Here is a 22,750-nt window from a genome sequence, read left to right as displayed (position 1 = left end):
TGAGACTGAGGGAGGAGAAGTGCTTTTTAAAGGTCCCTGGTGGGTCGGGTCACAACTTCCCCTCATTATTGCCTCTGCTCCATTTCTAAATCGCACTGCAGCCCAAGAAATACTGTAACTGTAGCCCTCATTAAAAAGCAGGTTTTCTCTTGACAAGGCAAATATAACACTCTGACCTCCTTGTCAAGATCCAGCACCACTGCCTTGAAAATCCTGGAAGTTAGCAAGAATCCCACAAGAACACATCAGTCTGGGAGCCATTATTTTAATTGGGGCCTTTGATAGCATTGACAACATGGGCACTGCAGAGGGCAAGTTTCTGGCTTCATTTTCAGTGGAGATGATGCTAACTTAACAAGAAATAAAAAAGTGCACTCACCTGTCCAGCTGAAAAAATGTAATCAATATTGGACGGGATTCTCTGACCCCCCACCAGGCCGGAGAATCGCCAAGGGGCGGCATGAATCCCACCACACTGCGCCAACGCCGGCTGCCGGATTCTCTAGCGCTGTTTTTTTGGCAGGGGCGGGAATCGCGCAGCGCCGGTCGGGGGGGCGTTAGCAGCGGTCCTCCCGGCGATTCTCTGGTCCCCGGTGGGCCGAGTGTCTGCCCGTTTTTGACCAGTCCCGCCAGCGTAAATCAAACAAGGTCCATACCGGAGGAACCTGGCAATGCGGGCAGCCTGCTGAGTCCTCGGGGGAGCGCGGGAGGATCCTTGGGCCGGAAGGATCCTCGGGCGCCCGGCCGATCCGGGGTGGGGGGGGGGGGAGTCTAGTTTGTTGGTGTTGGTCCGCGGTCCAAGTTCGCTGTTTTGTTATGCTCTTGACGTAGCATAAGCTCTTCCTTGATGCGCACTCTGACAAAGGAAGGTTCAGACGTGGAGATAACTTCAACACGTTTATTGAACTATTTACAATTCTCCTACTCAGGTTCGCCACTACTGTTAATCCTTCTACAGCTACTCAGATTGACGAACCAGTCTGCTACAATCCACGTGGTGGGTGTGATATTGAATCAACCCTGTGTCTGTACTCACTGAGTGTCTCCACTGGAAAGAGGAAGATCATGTGTGTTGTGTCCTTTATATATGGGTTGGTGTAATGCCCTCCTGTGGTGGTGTCAGCTCTGTGTGTATCGTGAATGCCCATTGGTCGTGTCCTATCTTACTGACCTATTGGTTGAGTGTCTGTGCGTCATGTCTCTGGTGCTCCCTCTAGTGTCTAGCTAGTCTATGTGTATTTACATTAACCCCTTGTGTATCTACCATGATGCATATCACCACATTCGCCATGGTGCTCGCTGCGACGGCTGGAAGCCACTGCCGTGCGCATGTGCGGACTCGGAACCAGAAGTGCGGGGGCCCGTATCCGCAGCCAAAGCGATGTGAAGCTCCCCGGGTCCCTGCTGGCCCCCAGATGGTAAGTGAAGCAACTTTTATTTTTTGCTGGAAACTGGGGAGTGCAACGCCAGTGTTTTTACGCCGGTGTGGGGACATAGCCCTATTTTGGGAGAATCCAGCCCATAGAGTTAGTAACACATGTGAATGAGTTTTAGAGTATAAGCTTGCCCGGTACTCCAGCAAGTTGTGGGGCGGAAGTGGACAGAAACATTTCTAAGTGTCACTTTCGGCATGATTGGCTGCCTTGGTGAGATCGCGGTTCGTATTTAAACGGCACTTAGTGTCGAAAATGAGGCCCGCCAAGCATCTCGCCTTTATTGGCTGTCTTGCTGTCTGATTCTCCAGACTCACGCCTCAGCTTCTCGCTGCTAATAAAGGGGAGCTGCTTTTAAACACTCCCTCACCATTCACTCCCAGTCAACACACAAGCTCGGCTCTTCCTCCGTAAGAGGCTGGTTTAGCACAGTGAGCTAAACAGCTGGCTTGTAAAGCAGAACAAGGCCAGCAGAGCAGGTTTAATTCCCGTACCAGCCTCCCTGAACTGGTCAGAATGTGGCGACGAGGGGCTTTTCACAGTAACTTCATTTGAAGCCTACTTGTGACAATAAGCGATTTTTATTTCATTTTCATTTGCTCAGATGAGGTTTCATGTCTGTCCTCCTCCAGCACTTCACCCCACTACTGTGCCAGGTTGGGGAGGGCACAACAGACCACCACAAAGCGAAAGATCCTCTGGGGGGGGGGGTCTACTGCAATGTGCCACCAGAGTGGTCCAGGCATTGGAACCGTATTTTGAGCAGTCTAATGCACTGCTCAATGATGGCACTGAAGCAACATCGGGCTCATTATATCTGGTCTCTGCCTTGGCCTCCGGCCTATGCCCTGGCATCATCAACCATTACCTCAGGAGGTACCACTTATCCCCCAAGAGCCAGCGTGTCATCTTGGAGTGGTCCTTGAAGATGCCCGCGATCTCAGAATGTCCCAGGATATAGCTGTCGTGCACGCTCCCACGGAAGCGCATACAGACGTGCATGATTCAGAGCTGGTGGTTGCACATGAACTTTCATGGAGTGGAAGCCCTTTCTGTTAATGAAGGGCCATCCCTGATGCCTCTCTGTGTGCAAAGTGACACAGAAACATAGAAAATGGGAGCAGGAGGAGACCAGTCAGCCTTTCGAGTCTGCTCTGCCATTCATTATGATCATGGCTGAGCATCCAACTTAATAACCTAATCCTGTTTTCCCCACAGATTCCCTTCGCCACAAGGGCTATATCTAACTGCTTCTTGAAAATATGCAATGTTTTGACCTCAACAACTCCCTGTGGTAATGAATACCACAGACTCACCTCTTTCTGGGTGAAGAAATTTCTCCTAATCTCTGTCCTAAGTGGTCTACCCCGTATCCTCAGACTGCGGCCCCCTGGTTCTGGACACACCCACCATCAGGAACATCCTTCCTGTTGCGATCCTGTCTAGTCTTGTTAGAATTTTATAAGTTTTTATGAGATTCCCTCTCATTCTCCTGATCTGCAATAAATACAAACTAACCGATTCAACCTTTCCTCATACGTCATACCAGCCATCCCTGGAATCAGTCTGGTAAACCTTCGCTGCACTCCCTTTGGAGCAAGAACATCCTTCCTCAGAGAAGGAGACCGAAACTGCACACAATATTCCAGGTGTGGTCTCACCGAGGCCCTGTACAATTCCCTGACATGCTTTCCATCAATAAACCCCTGGACCTGGGGAATCCCGGCGAAGGCAGAGAATCCTGCAGCTGGAGCATTGGTCAAAGTTGATATCGTCTGCTGCCCGGTGTTATGGGTCAGGGTTGAGAGAACCCCAAAGTGTATCATGGAGTTCACCTGACCCCCGTTTTTTACTAGATTGTGGTATGGGGAGCAGACGGCCCACTCTACAGGTGTAGTGCAGCAGAACTCTAAAAGTAATTTTTAAAGCAAAACAATGTTTATTCTATGAGCTCAGTTCACCTTTTTAAAACATACAGTGAACATCTTAGCAACCATCAATTCAACTACACCCCCCAAAGAATACAACATTCTAAGTAATACTTAAAATTTCCTTTTAACATCCATAAGACAACAGAACCCTTTCTACATAAGCACAGCAGGTTTAAATTCTCTACTGAAAGCAGTTATCACTCTGAATTCACCAAATGATCTAGAGACAGTCTTTTGATTGCAGAGAGATCAAAATTACATCTTCTTTGGCTGGCTTTAGCTCCAACACTAAAACAAAACCAAAAAACACAGACACACCCAAGCTTTTCCTCAAAGCAAAACTATAAAGCAGAGCCAGAGCTCAGTTCCACCCACTCTCTGACATCACTGCAGCCACTTGAGCAGACAAACATTTCTTAAAGTGACATTCCCATGACATCGGGCATACATGGCATTCGTGACCTAATTGATGTAGTTGTGGGCTCTAGCTTGTGAAACGCCACACAAGTCCCCACTCAAGCCCTGGAATAAGAACAAACAACAAAGAACAAAGAAAAGTACAGCACAGGAACAGGCCCTTCGACCCTCCAAGCCTGTGCCGACCATGCTACCTGCCTAAACTAAAATCTTCTACACTTCCTGGGTCCGTATCCCTCTATTCTCATCCTATTCATGTATTTGTCAAGGTATCCCTTAAATGTCGCTATCGTCCCTGCTTTCACCACCTCCTCCAGCAGCGAGTTCCAGGCACCCACTACCCTCTGTGTAAAAAACTTGCCTTGTACACCTCCTATAAACCTTGCCCCTCGCACCTTAAACCTATGCCCCCTAGTAATTGACCCCTGTACACTGGGAAAAAACCCCGGAATGAACCGGTTGCATAAAGGTTCAGGGCTGAGGTGATGCGGGCACTGGGAGCAGGTCGCTGTGACATTATATATATTGTATAGTAAATGAAGGGTGAACAATTTGATGTAAATGTTTCCAACCACTACATGGTGATCAAGAGCACACACATGAATCACGTGATACCTTGATTCTGGGAGTAGTCATGGTTCAGAACCTCTGTAGGTAGAATAATAATCTTAGTATATTTTGTAATCTTTGTATCCCAGTAAGTTGGTTTGAATCTAGTTTATTGGTAGTGTTGATAAATAAGCTTTGTTTGAAACATAACTTGATGTTCTTTGTAAGACACTACACTTCAAAGTCATCATAATCCACAAAGCAAAGAACATCACAGTGTCCCCCACGGGTGCCGCACTGTTTCTTTGCTGCGACAGAGCCTCGCACAGCGCATACTGTCCATTATCTCCTTAAAAGACCAACAACGCCTGTATACATTGGGCCTTCGCTTGCGTCCCCTTCTGGGCTCTTCCGCGGCCTGATGGCCAGCCCCCTGCACACGGTTTGCCTCCTCCAGCTGGTATTGACGTCGCTGCCACCTTCTCCGGCGCCTGGCCACCTGGCCTTCCACCAGCATCATGTGGGCAGCCTCTGTGGGACCAACATAATCAGCCAATTGTTACATCTGTAAGGAATTGGAGAAAGAGATAGACCGACAATCAGTTAGATCCACCACAGGACCCTCAAATCTCCCAAGCCTCCTCCACGTTTTGTGTTCCACCTTCCCTCAGAGTGCCATCCACCGAGCCAGTTGTACTGGAGAATCTTGTTCTGCAAACTCACCCCCAGCCACATCAGGAGCCCCTAGACCCCAGACCCCTGCCGGCAACTTTAGGGAGACTGTGCTCAGGGCCCTCCACTGAGTCACACACTTACCCTTTGATCACAAGGATATCCCCAGTGCTGAAGACCAGCTCTTGAGTGTTTGATTATTGGCTGCTGCCTCTATGGTGCCGACGCTTCTAGATTTCAGGCAGGCTGTTCAAAGTTTGAGTGAAATGCCCCTCCCCATCTCTGAGGTAGCAACTCCAGTGACCTTGAGTTGCAAGCTGAAAATAGAAATGGCGACTCATCGCCTCAGATCCCCTCAGCAGCCATTGTGCCAACTTCACATTTTTAAAAAGGAGCACTAAACGGCAGCTGCGTTATTTCTTACTGGTTAATTCCCAGAATATCATTGCATTCAGCTTCAAACTCGCCCATGAGATGTAAATGAATGCAAATGAGGATTAATGATATGGTCGCCATCGGTAGCAGGCCAGTTAGATCACAGACTGATTCGCCTGCAGCGAGAATCTTGTTTTGGCCTTTCCCGCCATTGAACCGGCGTGCCCAGATCTGCGCCAGACGCAACATGGTGGTTACATCCCGCCTGTGGAGCTTTAAGCAACATGGTTAGACAGCTCAAATGAATAGCATGTTTCACTGAGTAAAGGAGAATTAGGGCACCATGGTCAGGAAGCAGAGTGGAGTTTGGGAATAGAGTGATTCATTGGTGAGGAAAGCTTAATATGATTAAAACGTATAGCTATGGGCATGTAAGGCAGACAAAAACACATACTTACATCTATTTCCCTTGCTAGTTTTTCCTGGAACAGGTCATTAAGCAGTAGGCAAGAGGCTATAGCTTGAGGTGCACCGCTCCACATCAATTATGGCTGACCAGGTGCCTCGCCTGCTCCTACCTCCTGCCAAAGGCATATTGGAAGGATTTCTAGGTTGATAATGAACTGGCTTGACCACCTTATGAACACACCTTCCGCGGTCATCAAGACCCAGAATGGAACTCAAACCTGGAGCTTTTTGTTCAGAGGCACAGGCACCACCCACTGTGCCACAGGGCCTACCTCCCTCCTAATATGATTCTGAGAAATACTGCAATGGGGGGGCAGCACGGTAGCACAGTGGTTAGCACTGTTGCTTCACAGCACCAGGGTCCCCAGGTTCGATTCCCGGCTTGGGTCACTGTCTGTGCAAAGTCTGCACGTTCTCCCTGTGTCGGCGTGAGTTTCCTCCGGGTTCTCCGATTTCCTCCCTCAAGTCTCGAAAGACGGGCTTGTTGGGTGAATTGGACATTCTGAATTCGCCCTCTGTGTACCCGAACAGGCGCCGGAATGTGGCGACTAGGGACTTTTCACGGGAACTTCATTGCGGTGTTAATGCAAGCCTACTTGTGACAATAATAAAGATTATAATTATCATGTGGTCTCAAGGAAAGGCTGTGCATACTGGCATATATCTTTGTTTTACAGAGGAATACTGTAGGCTAGTGATTGAAGCCCTTCAGAATTGCACACTGACTTCCAGAAATGCCTGTGCGATACCCAATGCTGGGGAGTGTGCTAGTGTGGGTGTGCATTAAAACTATCCCAACAGGCACATTTGTGTTTCTGAAAGCTGTCAGACTGCCTTGACGGCTGTTTTTGAAACTTATACTGCACAGTTACACTGAACCCATGCTACCCATTTACAGCTGAGTATGTGTCCAGCTACAAGAGGGATCCCCCAGAGGGTCATCCATGGTAAGGTGATTGTGAAGATTATTGAAGTATATGGAATGGTTTTGTGGTGAATTGCTGGATTTAGTAGAGGTTTTCTTTATTCTTTCATGGGATGTGGGTGTTGCTGAAAAGGTGAGTATTTATTGCCCATCCCTAATCCCTAAATGCCCTTGAACTGAATGGCTTTCTTGGCCATTTAGTGGGTCGAGAGTCACACCTAGGCCAGATTCGTTTCGGGGTTCACTTCCTGTTAAATTAAGGAAACTGCAACGACTACGCCAATTTGTCGTGGAAATCATAATAAAGACAAATTCCTCGAGGTTCGATTTAAGGAAATTTATTGACACAAATGCATTTGTGGAGAGAGAACTGCATCAGCTGCAAAAAGCTCTCTCTGACTTATGAATCGAAAACCATTATATTTATAGTGTAAAATAAACAACTTTGAAGAGATAAAGCTTGGGAATATACGCAAGAGGAAATATGAATGTTTTTGCCCTTGGTTTAAAAACAATTCGAGTACGCATTTTGTTGTCCTTCGGAAGAACAACTTATCATAATTAGGCCAGTACAGCATACCAAGCAGTATTTAGTTTAAATGACTTGACCTGCTTATTTTCACAAAAAAGCAGTGTTAAAATATAGTCAATATTCCCAGCATGCTTCTAAATTGGTAACTCATTAACTTCCCTTCCACAATTCCCTCCTTGTTGATCTTTTGATCAACACCTTTTAGTAAATTATCATGTCCTCCGTAGGGAAGGGCGGTTTATAATGTAAGGGGAACGGATGTATGACAGTTCCCTGCATGTTATGAGCCTGGTAGCAAGGAGGCAAGGTGGCTAGGGCTGTTCTCCCGTGTAAGTACAATAAAAATATCTTGTGCAACATTAAAACAGTAACCATACGACAATCAAGATTACAATGGCGATTATAATCCAGAACACAATCCTCTGTACTGACGATCCTACCATCCAAAGCTAAATTCCCATCCCTCATTTTCATGCAATCTTGTTACCTCTCTACAAGTGTGATTCACCAGATTATCAATTTTCTCTGAGTTATCAGGGATGTATGTGCAACAGTCACTGCCAATCAGGGCACAAGTGCCTCCCTTTTCAGCTAACAAGAAATAAAGAGCCATTCTATTCTGCAGGGCAACCGCTCTTATACCAACCATCTCAGTTTCTATCTGGTTAACAGCTTCTGCAGTGTCATTAACTGCCTGCTCAAGGATGTCTCGTAGTTCACGTAGTTTGTATGCAGTATTCATAATACTGGTATCGTTATTCCCAGCATTTGTGCCCACGTCATAACACTTTGTGTCGTCCTGTGATGGAGATGGTCCTGCAATTGCTGAATGTGATGCACATCAGGGACTACGTGTCCAAAATAGCAGGAGCCTTCCCAATTTTCTGGTGCTGCCACAGATAAAATACGTGCCGTTATATGCAGTCAGGTTTCCTTTACTATCAGTCATCATTAGTCTAATCGATCTCCTTCCCAGGAGCCTCCACTAGTTTGATTTTCAACTTCTGACCAATCAAAGATGAATAGTCCTTCAGCTGTAAGGTGGAACATAGGGTGTTGCCAATTCAAGGTCTGATCACACTGACTCGTGCCTACTGAGTGGGTCCCATATATTTTTTGATTCTTAAAGCATATACTTCCTTTTGGGACTCCAGTATAATTGGGAAGGATCAACCAGGGCAGTTGACTTGTTACATTAAACCTAGGCCCCCACCATTCCTCAAACCTATTCATATCGTATCCAGCTAATCTCCAATCTAACATATTCTGTCTATCTTCACCATATCCTGTACTATTTTGTCTGAGAGCCCATTCTGCTATCACTTTACTGGCGAATGGGATAGGTCGCACAGGGAAGCCCTCCCCCAAGTATCTGGGAATTTGTGTACAAATCCAATAACTGAATTTATTTTCCTCTCTGCATATGAATGGGACTTGTATATCAAGGTGTTTGTGTTCAGTTTACCCTCCACATGATGTTGGATTAATATGATAATACATAAGAACAGTAGCGCCCTCATTCTCTTCAGGTCAGCGTTTCGCTAGTACTCTCAAAGTTCCGTATGATGTAGTTTACACGAATTGCGCGGATCCCATCTGGCTTGTCTTTTACTTTAATGGCTGTTCGGGTTGGTAGCAGCACTTGGTAGGGTCCATTCCACCTAGGAGAAAAATAATCTTTGTTTAGTGCTTTCACATACACTTGATCTCCAGGTTTAAAGGATGTGTATTTCCCTCTTTTGGATGCATCTGAGCCTTTTGCCTTTTACACCTTTTCATGTTTTTTTTTCCAGCGGTTTCACACATGGCCTGGGCGTATTTTAGTGATGTCTCATCTGCCCATATTATGGCTACTGCCGCTGGAGTCATTGGGGGTTTAGTTCCAGATGTCATGGAATGTTCCATTAATATCTCATACGGGGTTAAACCCGTATTACGATTTCTCTGATTTTCCGGGGCATACATTATTATGGGTATGGCATCTGGCCATAGCAGCCCATTTTGTTGACACACTTTTGTAACTGCAGGTTTAATTATTCCATCCGCCCTTTCCACCATTACTGAGGATTATGGTTGATATGATATATGCAATTTCCAATCAAATCCCATGGCTTCTGTTAGGGCTTTGGTCAATTTGCTAGTGAAATGAGTTCCCCTGTCACTGTTAATACCCATTGGTATCACAATCCTGGGATATTCGTCCTTCAACACTTCGGTTGTCTGATTTTCCACTGGCTTATCAACCACAGTAGGCATCACTCCCACCTGCGATCCAGCTATATCCTTACCCAAGATAAACTGTATTCCTGGACAAGATAGTTTCTCTATTACTCCTACTACCACTTCACCACTCTTTGCTGGACTTTCCAACCTTACCTTATATAATGGAACACTACTCCTCTCACCCTGAATTACACATAATGGGCGGGATTCTCCGTAGCCCTTCGTAACGCAGGTTGCCTGCGAAAAAAATCGGTGTTAATCACTCCGGCGCCGGGGCCTTCTTTAAGGCCGCTATTCTCCGTTCCCGGAGGGGCTAGCAGCTGACTGACGCGATACGCGTCAGTTTCACCAGCTGCGGAAGTGGTGAGACCCGGCGTTTTTTTGGAGGATAAGGAGGAGAGAGAGAGACAGACCCGGCATTGGGGGGGGGGGGGGGGGGGGGGGTGTGTTCCGGCATTTGGGGGGGGGGGTGTGTTCCGGCATTTGGGGGGGGGGGGTGTGTTCCGGCATTTGGGGGGGGGGGGGTGTGTGTTCCGGCATTTGGGGGGGGGGGGTGTGTTCCGGCATTTGGGGGGGGGGGGGGTGTGTTCCGGCATTTGGGGGGGGGGTGTGTTCCGGCATTTGGGGGGGGGGTGTTCGGCATTTGGGGGGGGGGGGGGTGTGTTCCGGCATTTGGGGGGGGGTACCCGGCGTTGAGGGGGGGGGTTGCGGCGTTGCGAGAGATGGGGGGGCGGCGTTGGAGGGGGGTAGGGGTGGTGGGGAGGGGGGTAGGGGCGTTGGAGGGAGGTAGGGGTGGTGAGGGGGGGGGGTGGTTAGGGTAGGGGGCAGCGGCGTACAGAGGGGGGGGCGACGGTGCGTTGGCCCCGGGCATCCGTCGCCACCCCCTCTCTGCCCGCCGCTGCCCCCAAACCCCCCGATGCCGCAGCCCACCCCCCCGATGCCGCAACCCACCCCCCCCCGATGCCGCAACCCACCCCCCCCGATGCCGCAACCCACCCCCCCCCCGATGCCGCAACCCACCCCCCCCCCCCCGATGCCGCAACCCAACCCCCCCCGATGCCGCAACCCACCCCCGACACTGAACGGCGTCAACCATCATCAATGGTTGACGCCGTTTTAAATCAACTGTGATTTTCGCCGACGTGACCCGTGGCCACGTCGGCGGGACTTCGGCCCATGCGGGCCGGAGATTTAAGGTCAGTGCAAATAAAATGAAATCCCGCCGGCGCCAGCTGTTTTCACAGGCTGCCGGCGGGATTTGCACAACGCCGGTTTTTTACCGGCGGGAGAATTTGAAAACCTGCGGGAGCGGAAATAACGCCGCTTCCCGCCAATTCTCGGACCCTGCGTGGGGTCGGAGAATCCCGCCCATTACCACCTTTTCTGGCAACATTCTTCCCAGACTGCATAACTCCTCATCTCTTACCATTAAAGATTGACTAGCTCCCGTATCTCTTAAAATTGTAACTTCTTTACCTGCTCCTCCTGATACACATGAGTAAACTTTACCCACACAAGTAAATTCTTTAAAAAGATCTGGCACCTTCTTATTAATCACCTCTTGATCAGGCTGTACAATCTTTTGCACCTCCTTTGCTTCACTTGGGCTTTCCTTTACCACTTTAACAAACCCCACTGTCTTATCCTGTGTTACCACATCAGCCTTCCCAGTGCTTTTCTTCAACCGCCAACACTAAGATTTTACATGGCCTAGTTTATTACAGTGAATACATTTGAAACTTTTCATTTCTTTTCCAACCTCCTGGATTTCTTTTTTAATCTGAGGTACACTCTCCTTATCATCTCTCACCAGATCACCTTTACCTTTACCACTTGAGTATTTCCCATGTCCCCAGTTTCTATCCCTCACAGGCTGAAACTGATGTCGGAAACCAAGCTTTGATTTATGAACTAATTCATAATCATCTGCCATTTCTGCTGCTAATCTCGCAGTTTTAACCCTCTGTTCTTCCACATGAGTTCTCACTACATCAGGAATTGAAATTTTAAACTCCTCCAAAAGTATAAATTCTCTGAGAGCTTCATACATTTGGTCTGTTTCCAAAGCCCTTATCCACCTATCAGAATTGTCTTGATAGCAACCTACTTTTAGCCAAGAGCGATGCTCCTGTAGGGAGGCTTGCTCCTGTGCCTGTTTTAACTTTGTTTCTGTTACGGTGGATGGATGTTCAACTGCAGCCACTTGCAGTTGTGGCTGCTGTTTGAGAGCCAATACCTTTGCTATTTTATCAGCAAATCTATTGCCGCATGAGACTTCATCGTCTGCAGTAGTATGCGCTTCACACTTTAAAAACGGCTATCTTGCTGGGCAGCTGAACAGCAACTAGTAAATTTAAAACCAATTTAGCATGTTTAATAGGTTGGTCGGATGAAATTATGAATCCCCTGTTTTTCCATAATTGGCCAAAATCATGTATTACCCCAAAAGTGGATCTGGAATCAATATAAATATTGACTGTTTTATTTTTAGCTAGAATTAGCTTTAGTAAGGGTAAACTATTCGGCCGCTTGAGCAGACGTTCCCGAAGGCATAGCAAAAGCTTCAAATATCTCAAATGGAGTTACTATTGCATAGCCGGCCAGGAGGGTCATATCATTTGGTCAGTTTGCTGACCCATCGGTGAAAAAGATGATGTCTGGATTTTCTCGTGGGTGACTCAATAAATCAGGTTGAGGGGTTGTGGTGGCTTCAACCAATTGCAAACAGTCTTGATCATACATATGTTCTGCTTCCGAGGGTGCGGGCAAGAGTGTAGCAGGGCTGACAGCTGGTGCTCGCTTGTAGGCAAAGTTGGTTTTAGAGAGGATTACTCCGTACCCAGTATGTCGAACCGCAGTAAAATGCTACGTTGCGGATGAATTAAGCAGCAGCAAAACTGATAGCCTCCTTTTTCTACTATGGCCGCTTTGGCTGCTACTGCTCTTAAGCAATTTGGCATACCCTTTACCACAGCCCATAGGGCCACCGAGTAATAGGTAAGGGGTCTTCTCCCTCCTCAATGCTCTTGCACCAGGACCCCTGTTGCAAATCTCCCTGCTTCATTCACATAAAGAGTAAAGGGCTTGCTGAAAGTCCCACGGCAGGGGCGCTAATCATGGCTTGTTTCAAATTATGAAATGCTTGCTTCCTCTCTGGGATCCAGGTAACAACTGAAGGGGCATCCTGTAGGGTAGCCTTGCGCAGTATTGCGTCCATCCCTCTATAGTCCGGGATCCACTGCCTGCAATAGCCCACCATGCCGAGGAAGGTGAGGATTTCCTTTTCTGTACGCTATGAGGTTTGCTTTCCTAAGTGACTTTGTGTTTGTAAATTGAATGCGTGTTCATCCTCACGAGCATACCAAGCCGTGCAATGGGTCACTATATTCTCTCGTCTAGACTTATCAGATGTTTTAATAGCTGTGCCCAAGGGTCATTAATCTTTAGTAAGACTTCCTGCAGTTTTTAGATTTTTTATTTTCAATAGTGGTACTGTAAGGGTTAACGTTCAGCTGCCAGCATAGAAAACAGACACAGAGCGATCGGGCGCAGGTTCCGAAGTTATTAAATTTTGCATCTGGTGAGCTCGTATTTGAGACCGTTCTATAAACATTCCATTATCAATGCAATGTATTACCGCTCCTAATTTGCAGAGTGTCTGTCTGCCTAATAGGTGAAGGTATCGCTAGTTGCGGTACATCCTTCCTGGGGGCTAAATGCTTCTTGGCACCTTGCATGATAACCTCTTTCCCTCTATTTGCTAACCAGTGTTCCAGGGTCTCATTTCCTTCATTCAAATGATTATCATTATTGGGAATCCAGCCTCCATTTATGCTGGGTGGGATCTAATCCCAAAGCTTCAAAGCTGACCAAGATGCACCATAAGAGTATTTTAGAAGAATTTAAGTCAATTTCCAATTATTGATTTTATAGGCATTAGCTATTCTTAGAGACGTATATTTTTTCTTTGTCAATTCAGAAAAGATCAACTGTCCTCTGAAATCGATAATGTTTCCTGCAGAATCTAAGGGGCAGAGAATTTGGCATGATGCCATTTACGTCTTTTCACGTAATCTAAAAACTTATTCATATTCAATTACTTTTATTCGTAAAGGCACTGTGGAAGGTACTTTCTTTCTTTTAAACTGATCGTAATTTCCAATGTTTCCGTTCATCAGAGAAATCTCAACAAAAATCACTTAAGTTCTCATCTCTGACTCTGACTCACAAAGACAGACGATAAAAAATACAACCCACTTCATGCTTTGACTAAAATTAATTGGTTAAACAAAACACAGATTTTCACAGCTCACAAATATCACAGTTAACCGTTAGCCTCATCTCACGGCTACAGAAAATCTGAATTCCCTTTCTTTACAGGAACTCATCTGTTACGCGTTTACCTTAATCTTCTATTTACTTTTACTCCCCTGTTTTTTTTTTCGAGAGGGGGTCAGCTTCATTAGATTCCTATGCGGGACATATAGGTTTTCCTACCTCATTCCGTTGCTTTACGTTGTTTCTTTTCATTTTCTTACTCATTTTGACTCCCTTATCTGTCCACTTTAAGGAGTTCACCTTCTTTCTCGCTCCGTATATCTTTACTGAGGCTTCGGGGCAACCTGTGAGGGGGCGTCGAGTTTATTGCTCATCGTTCCTTCTGCAAAATACTTTAGAACATATACATAACAATAACAACAACCGCGGAAATCATTTACAAATACTACAGGCAGCGCACACCGGTGTTTATCCCTTCACGAACCTCGAAGTCTTGTTTTTTTTAAATTTTAGTCTCTAAGGCACCTTTTTCTTCCCATGCATTATCATTAATTTATTAATTAAGATAACTCTCCTCGCATGAGCCACTGGCCAGTAATTAAGGCTGCCGAGCCGCAGACCCCCCTTTCAGCTGGGGTCGCGCTATAGCTCTCTCCCTTTCAGCTGAGAGAGTCCTGTTTAGAGATTTGTTTCGGGGTTCACTTCCCGTTAAATTAGGGAAACTGCAACGACTACGCCAATTTGTCGTGGAAATCATAATAAAGACAAATTCCTCGAATGTTCGATTTAAGGAAATTTATTGACACAAATGCATTTGTGGAGAGAGAACTGCACCAGCTGCAAAAAGCTCTCTCTGACTTATGAGTCGAAAACCATTATATTTATAGTGTGAAATAAACAACTTTGAAGAGATAACGCTTGGGAACATACGCAAGAGGAAATATGAATGTTTTTGCCCTTGGTTTAAAAACAATTCGAGTACGCATTTTGTTGTCCTTCGGAAGAACAACTTATCATAATAAGGCCAGTACAGCATACCAAGCAGTATTTAGTTTACATGACTTGACCTGCTTATTTTCACAGAAAAGCAGTGTTAAAATATAGTCAATATTCCCAGCATGCTTCTAAATTGGTAACTCATTAACTTCCCCTCCACACCAGATCGGGTAAGGCCAATAAATTTCTTTCCCTAAAAGGACATTCGTGAACCAGGTGGGGTTTTATGACATTTTCATGAAATTTCCTGAAATTTTCATTCCTGAAATTAGCATTTTATTAATTGAATTTAAATTCCACTCGCTGCTCTGTGGGATTTGAACTCATGACGCAGAGCATTAGGCTGGGCCTCTGGATTACTAGTCCAGTAACATGACCACTTTATCACAGCTTATTGAACTCCTTATCTGAGACCCATGGAGAAGGACACATCCTTTCCCTCAGCCTGGCTGCAGCCCACACATGATAACATGTGTAGATTCTGATAATATTCCAGCAATAGTACTGAAGGCTTGTACCCCAGAACATGCCACACCCCTAGCCAAGCTGTTCCAGTACAGCTGCAACACTGGCATCTACCCGGCAACATGGAAAATTGTCCAGGTGTGTCTTGTACACAAGAAAAAGGACAAATCCAGCCCAGCCAATTACCGCTCTCTCAGTCTACTCTCCATCATCAGCAAAGGATGGAAGGCATCATCAACAATGTTTTCAAGCAGCACTTACTCAGTAATAACCTGCTCACGGATGCTCAGTTTGGGTTTCTCCAGGGTCATTCAGCTCCTGACCTCATTATAGCCTTGGATCAAACATGGACAAAAGAGCTGAATACCAGAAGTGAGGTAAGAGTGTCTGCCCTTGACAGCAAGACAGCATTTGACCGAGTATGCATCAAGGAGTCCTGGCTAAACTGGAGTCAATGGGAATCAGGGGGAAAACTCTCTACTGGTTGGAGTCATACCTGGTGCAAAGGAAAATTGTTGTGATGGTTGGAAGTCAATTATCTCAGCTCCAGGATATCACTGCAAGAGTTCCTCAGGGTAGTGTCCTAGGCCCAACCATCTTCAGCTGCTTCATAAATGCTCTCCCTTCCATCATAAGGTCAGAAGTAGGGATGTTTGCGGATGGCTGCACAATGTTCAGCACCATCCGTCACTCCTCAGATAATGAAGCAGTCCATGTCCAAATGCAGCAAGACCTGGACAATATCCAAATGTGAGCTGCCATGTGGCAAGCTACATTTGCACCACACAATTGCCAGGCAATGACCATCTCCTACAAGAGAGGATCTAACCATTGCCCTTGACATGCCCAACAATGAATCCTCCACAATCAATATCTTCGGGGTTACCATTGATCAGAAACTGAACTGGACTAGCCATATTAATACTGTGGCTACCAGGACAGGTCAAAGGCTATAGCAAGTAACTCACCTCCTGAGCCCCCAAAGCCTGTCCACCATCTACAAAGCACAATTCAGGAGTGTAATGGAATACCCTCCATTTGCCTGGATGAGTGCAGCTCCAACACTACTCAAGAAACTCAACACCATCCAGTACAAAGCAGCCCACTTGATTGTTCCTCCTTCCAGAAACATCCAAACCCTCCACCACCGACGGACAGTGGCAGCCGTGTATACCATCTACAAGATGCACTGCAGTAACTTACCAAGGTTCCTCAGACAGCACCGTCTAAACCCAGGACCACTATGATACAAAAGGACAAGAGCACCGGATACGTGGGAACCGTATCTGAAGGGAACTGAAGTAACTCAGCACCGTGACTTGGAAATATATTTCCGCTCCTTCACTGTCACTGGGGCAACATCCTGGAACTCACTCCCTAACAGCACAGTGTACCTACACCTCAAGGACTGCAGGGGTTCAAGAAAGCAACTCACCACCACCTTCTGAAGGGCAACTAGGGACGGGCAATAAATGCTGGCCTAACCAGTGACGTCCACATTCAGACCCTCGGCTATCCTCTAGGATATATAGATTGCCAGTATATATGCTAATGACTGCACGTGTCAGAGGAAGTGATGGTGCTTCTTTATCAGTATTGTGGTGTTGATCTCTCTTCCTCCTGAGGCAGCTGTGGCTGGGCTGACAAGAGTTCTTGGGCATCTGAAAACAGAAAAACCAAAGAGAAAGGTTGGTGTGAGGGAAGTAGGTGGTTAATAAAGCAAGTGGTCCATAGCTTTAACGAAGAGTCATTCAGACTCGAAACATTAGCTCCCTTTTCTCGCCACAGATGCTGTCAGATCTGCTGAGATTATCCAGTATTTTCTGTTTTTGTTTCAGATTCCAGCATCCACAGTAATTTGCTTTTTTCTTAGCTCCATAGCCACACCATCTGTAGTTTGCACTTCCTGCCTGAGAGCAGAATAAAAGTGAGGTGAGTGTTGAGAGGAGGCATAAGGCATCCTCCATTTTCTCAGTGGCACTGGCCCCATAACGCTGTGCACTATCTCCTCAACCGGGTTAAGGAGATGGAGGTCTCTATGTTCCCCCTCCATCTCCTAAGGCCTATCGAGTTAATTGTCGGTGGCCAGTGACAGTTCAGGATGCCCCATCTCCTGGTAGGGGAATTGGCTTTACCATCGGCACAGCTGGCTAAGTTAATTCGGCAATTCTCAGCTCCCTCTGCTCAGGATCATTCACAGGAGTGTCGACAACACCAGTGGGACCCATCTTCTCTGAAATGAGGGTTGCTTCCCACCACCCCCACCGCCCCCCCCCACCTCCCCTTCCCCGCCTGCCCCCCCGGCTCCTCAAATAGTCAATGTGTTTTTTGACAGTCCTTCACATTCACCATGTATGACATGGGCCCAGACTGGGACATAATCCCTCTGACTAACCATAATGAGCCCGAGACGCAGTTACAAACCAAGATTAAGTCCCCCACACTGTTGGTGTAGCGGTTTGTCAGATTATTTCCTCATGACATTTTAAAAAGTTTGGACGGCCTTCTCAGACAGTCCAAAGGACACAGGGTGGAACAGGGCTATCCTGGTATGGCGTATGCCATTAGCTCAAACAAAATTCTGGAAGTCGGCCCTCGTAAAAGGGGTGCCATTGACGGATACAATAGATACTAGAAGTCCATGTATAGTGAACACTTGGCGTAAGGCATCCATTGTGGGTGCCGAGGTTTTGGTCCAATTCTCCTGTATAGACAGCCACTCGGAGTCGGCATCCACCAAAACCAAAAAAAAACTGACAATAAAAGACCCACGTAATCAACATGGACCGTGTCCATCGGTGACCCAGCTATTGCCTGGGGTGGAGACTGGCCAATGGAGGCAGGGATTGTTGAGTCTGACAGGGAAGACATTGCTGCACCATTTCTTCAATGGTTGTATCAATGTCTTCCACCATGTGCATCTGCGTGCCAGCAACTTCATCTTTATTTTATTAGGGCAGCACGGTAGCACAGTGGTTAGCACTGTGACTTCACAGGGCTAGGGTCCCAGGTTTGATTGCCCGCTGCGTGACTATCTGTGTGGAGTCTGTACGTTTTCCCCGTGTCTGCGTGGGTTTCCTCCGGGTGCTCCGGTTTCCTCCTGCAGTCCAAAGACGTGCAGATGAGGTGGATTGGCCATGCTAAATTGCCCTTAGTCTCCAAAAAGATTAAGAGGGGGTATTGGGTTATGAAAATCGCTTATTGCCACGAGTAGGCTTCAAATAAAGTTACTGTGAAAAGACCCCAGTCGCCACATTCCGGCGCCTGTTCAGGGAGGCTGTTATGGGAATCGAACCGTGCTGCTGGCCTGCTTGGTCTGCTTTCAAAGCCAGCGATTTAGCCCTGTGCCAAACAGCCCCTTCATGAGGATAGGATGGAAGTGAGGGCTTAATGTGGGTCGGTGCCGACTCGATGGGCCGAATGGACTCCTTCTGCACTGTATGTTCTATGTTTTATGTTCTATTTTCCCAGGGCGGACACTTTGCAGCTCCTGTAGGAGAGGTCCCCTCGCTGGTTGCTAGAAGAACAATTCATGAGAACCAGAGGATCACATCATCCACACAGGACAGTTCATCTTGGCGGATTATATAAGGCTTCAGCTGCTCAAGCCTCTCATGTTGCCACACAGTCTGTATTATCTGTTTACTTGTGGCAATATTAGATCCCGCTCGGTCCTGTTCCAAATGTGACCAGCAGACACTGCTAAGGTACCCAATAAATTCAATGCCAATATAATCTCCTGGGGTGCTGATGGAGGTGACACACTATTCGGCAGGGGGATGTTGGCTCACTGCATCTGCGTTGGCAATCGCATGCCAGGTTTGTGCTGGAAGGCATAATTGTAGGTCACCAACAGCAAAGCCCAATGCTGACCCTTGCAGAGGCTATTGGTGATACTGGTTTGTCTTCTCTCAAGAGGCCGAATAGTGGCTTACATTCGCTGATTATAATGAATCGCCGTTCGTATACATATTGGTGAAATTTCTTCACACCATATAATCCCTCTTTCTCAATTTGAGCATCCTTCTGCTCCACTTCCGAAAGGCAAGGGGTTTCTCGGAACCAGCTTGTGGGATAGTACAGTCCATTATAGAACCCCTATAGTGCAGAATGAAGCCATTTAGCCCAGTGAGTCTGCACCGGCCCTCTGAAAGAGCACCCCACTGTGGTCCATACCTCCACCCTATCCCCGTAAACCCACTCAATCTGCACATCCTTTGAACACAAAGTGGCATTTAGCCTGGCTAACTCACTTAACCCGCACATCTTTGGACTGTGGGAGAAAACCAGAGCACCTGGAGGAAACCCACGCAGACACGGGGAGAACGTGCAAACTCCACACAGGCAGTCACCCAAGATTGTAATTGAACCTGGGTCCCTGCTAACCAATGCCACCATGCGCCCCATCTCCCATAAGGAGGTGCACCACATGTGAACACAATCGGTCTCCCAGGGTCGACATGAACTAAAAGGTTTACGAATTGCAAAGCTTGCTTACCAAGTGAAAGGCTTTTTCTTGTGGGTCCTTTTATTGCCACAGTTGATGTTTCTTTGATAGCTGGTGTAATGGTGCCAATGTTGTGGCTAAATTCAGAATGAACCTGCCATTATAATTTACCATGCCAAGGAAGGATTTAAGCTCAATTATATTCTTGGGCCCTGGCACCTCATAGATAACTGACTTTCTCCTTGAGGGGATGTAGACCCGGTGTATCCATATGGAATCTACATACGTCACTTCTGAGGCCTGCAATGTACATTTTTCATGTTTGAGATGGACACCTGCAATCCGGAACCTTTTTAGTACCTCCTCCAGGCTAGACATGTGCTCCTCAGGAGTAGGTCCAGTGACTAAATATCTGCGAGGTAGACCATCACATTAGGGATCCCTTTCTATTGTACACAGGAAAATAGCGCAGACTGATGTATTGCCAAATGGTAGCCTCATGTACTGAAATAGACCCTGTTGGTGTAGCGGTTTGTCAGGCATTTATCGCAGCATATTTCTGGGACTTTCCGTCCAACTCCAATTGTAGGTATGCGTGGCTGAGATCTCATTTAGAGTAGGTGAGGCCTCCTGCCTGCGTGGCATAGTGGTCTTTGATCCTGGGGAACAGGTACATATTTGCCTGGGCAGCCTGATTTATAGTTAATTTGTAGTCCCCAGAGATTCTTTTGGATCAATCCTATTGGGCCTGCCCATTCGGGTGACCAGTAGTAACAAAGGGGTTTATTAACGAACGGCAAAGGCTGGTGATAATACAGGCACTGAACACAATAGGATGGGGCTTAGCTCTTCAGCTCCAGGGTCCACACTACCCAGGCCCCTGCTCCCAGGCCCTGCGCTAACTCGCTATTGGCCCGTGTTCGTGCACTCTCACACGATTGGCCCCAAGCCAAGGCCGAGCTACCACAACTGAACTCTCTGCTCTTCCGCAATCATTATTCTTTGCACTCAAGGCTCCCGGGGCACAGCTGCTTTGTCCAGCTGGGCAGAGTTTGGAGAGGCGTGTCCCCTCTGGTACAGATTCTCTGCACATATCCCTGCTGCCACCATCATCTAGTCTTGCTCCCTTGTGAAGGGTGAGTCACCAGCTTTCTATCAAACCGGACCCACAGAATGGGGCAGCACGCGGTAGCATGGTGGTTAGCATAAATGCTTCACAGCTCCAGGGTCCCAGGTTCGGTTCCCGGCTGGGTCACTGTCTGTGCGGAGTCTGCACGTCCTCCCCGTGTGTGCGTGGGTTTCCTCCGGGTGCTCCGGTTTCCTCCCACAGTCCAAAGATGTGCGGGTTGGGTGGATTGGCCATGCTAAATTGCCCGTAGTGTCCTAAAAAGTAAGGTTAAGGGGGGGGGTTGTTGGGTTACGGGTATAGGGTGGATACGTGGGTTTGAGTAGGGTGATCATTGTTCGGCACAACATCGAGGGCCGAAGGGCCTGTTCTGTGCTGTACTGTTCTATGTTCTATCCTATGTTGGTGCACCCACAGAACAAATCAGCCTCCTGAACAATCATTATCCGTGAGTCTCCTGGTCTCCTGCTGCATGCATGAAGGCACTTTTAGAGACAAAGATATGAATTCATATTGACAAGGTAAGAATTTTGCTACTTCTTTTGAAGATGATCATTGTTCACTCACTGCTGAAATCAAGTGAACATGACCGAGAATTGTATCACTTGTTTGTGCATTGTAATTGACTGTGTCATGATCTAATTTTATGGCCGAGAGGCTTGAGGGGCTGAATGGCCGAGCCCTGTTGTTATGTTGCTATCTAATGATATAGAAAAGGGGAAGGGGGATGGGGGGTTCGGTTTGCCTCAGTTGAATTTGGTGGAAACCATTCTCTTGGTGCTCATTTTGCTGTCACATGATACTTTTTTATGATAAGAATAATCTTTATTAGTGTCACAAGGAGCCTTACATTAATACTGTAATGAAGTTACTGTGAATAGCCCCTAGTCGCCACATTCCGGCACCTGTTCGGGTACACTGAGGGAGAATTGTCCAAGCACGTCTTTTGGGACTTGTAGGAGCAAACCGGAGCACACCCATGCTGACACAGGGAGAACGTGCAGACTCCACACAGACAGTGACCCAAGTGGGAATCGAACCTGGGACCCTGGCGCTGTGAAGCAACAATGCTAACCACTGTGCTACCGTGCCGCCACAGTTCAAAACGTTAACACAGGTTTTAAGCACAGGCCTTTTGCATTAGGCTCCTGGCAGTTTAACATTGTTGAAGTTTTTCACTGGCCTATCAAAATCAAGTGCAGCTCCTTGGGAGAACTCAGTGTGAAATCTGTAGCCTTGCAGTGTCAGCTTTAGGCTATGCTTTGAGCTTTCAAGCTATGAAGAAAACAAATAAAGTGGCAGCATTTCCTTCATTCGCGCGTGCAGTTGGACATTAACCATGCAGAAACACTCAGTGACACTTGCACTGTCCTGGCACAGGTAATGCTCACCTTATTTTACAAAAGCAAACAGGCAAAGCCAAAAAATCATGCATTGGAATCTGTCTCACACGTTAATGTTTGGTGTTCTGCAACAAAATAAACATTCTCCTGATCAATCATTTTGAAGATCACAACGTAGATTGTAAAGAACTGTCCAGTTAGATTATGGTTAGTGTCAGGCAGAAGAAATAGTTGCAGCCACTGCAGGATCTTGTTCATAATTCAGACTACATTAGAGTGACAATCTAAAAGAGCTGCAGGGCAAGAAGCACCAAGCGATGGAGCTACAATTTGTTTCACTCTACCAAGCATTCACAAAAATAATGACAATACAAATCTATTAAATAAAAAAATGAAAGATGTCCTCACCCCAGTTTACAGTCACCCGCATAACAAGCCAACCATTTCTGAGCTCCAGGGCAAAGGATCTGAGGGGTACCCGCAAGATGCACTGGGGACTCCTCCCTCGGAGGTTCCCAGGTAAGGATCACAGGGCAATTGCCCAGGACGTTCAAACTTCTAGTTGTAAAT

The 22,750-nt window shown here is 46.9% G+C and overlaps 1 long non-coding RNA gene across 1 annotated transcript; it reads right to left on the bottom strand.

The window, feature by feature from the left end:
- Positions 1–7,092: 7,092 nt before the first annotated feature.
- On the bottom strand, positions 7,093–15,540 carry LOC119962864. Its single transcript, XR_005459983.1, has 2 exons — positions 14,023–15,540; positions 7,093–8,963 (listed from the first exon to the last, which is right to left on the bottom strand). It is a non-coding gene; the product is annotated as an uncharacterized LOC119962864 (long non-coding RNA).
- Positions 15,541–22,750: the final 7,210 nt, after the last annotated feature.

The sequence above is a fragment of the Scyliorhinus canicula genome, chromosome 3, assembly GCF_902713615.1.
Source record: "Scyliorhinus canicula chromosome 3, sScyCan1.1, whole genome shotgun sequence".
NCBI lineage: Eukaryota > Metazoa > Chordata > Chondrichthyes > Carcharhiniformes > Scyliorhinidae > Scyliorhinus > Scyliorhinus canicula.
Note: the sequence above shows the minus strand (reverse complement) of the source record. Positions and strands in the feature narration are given on the sequence as shown.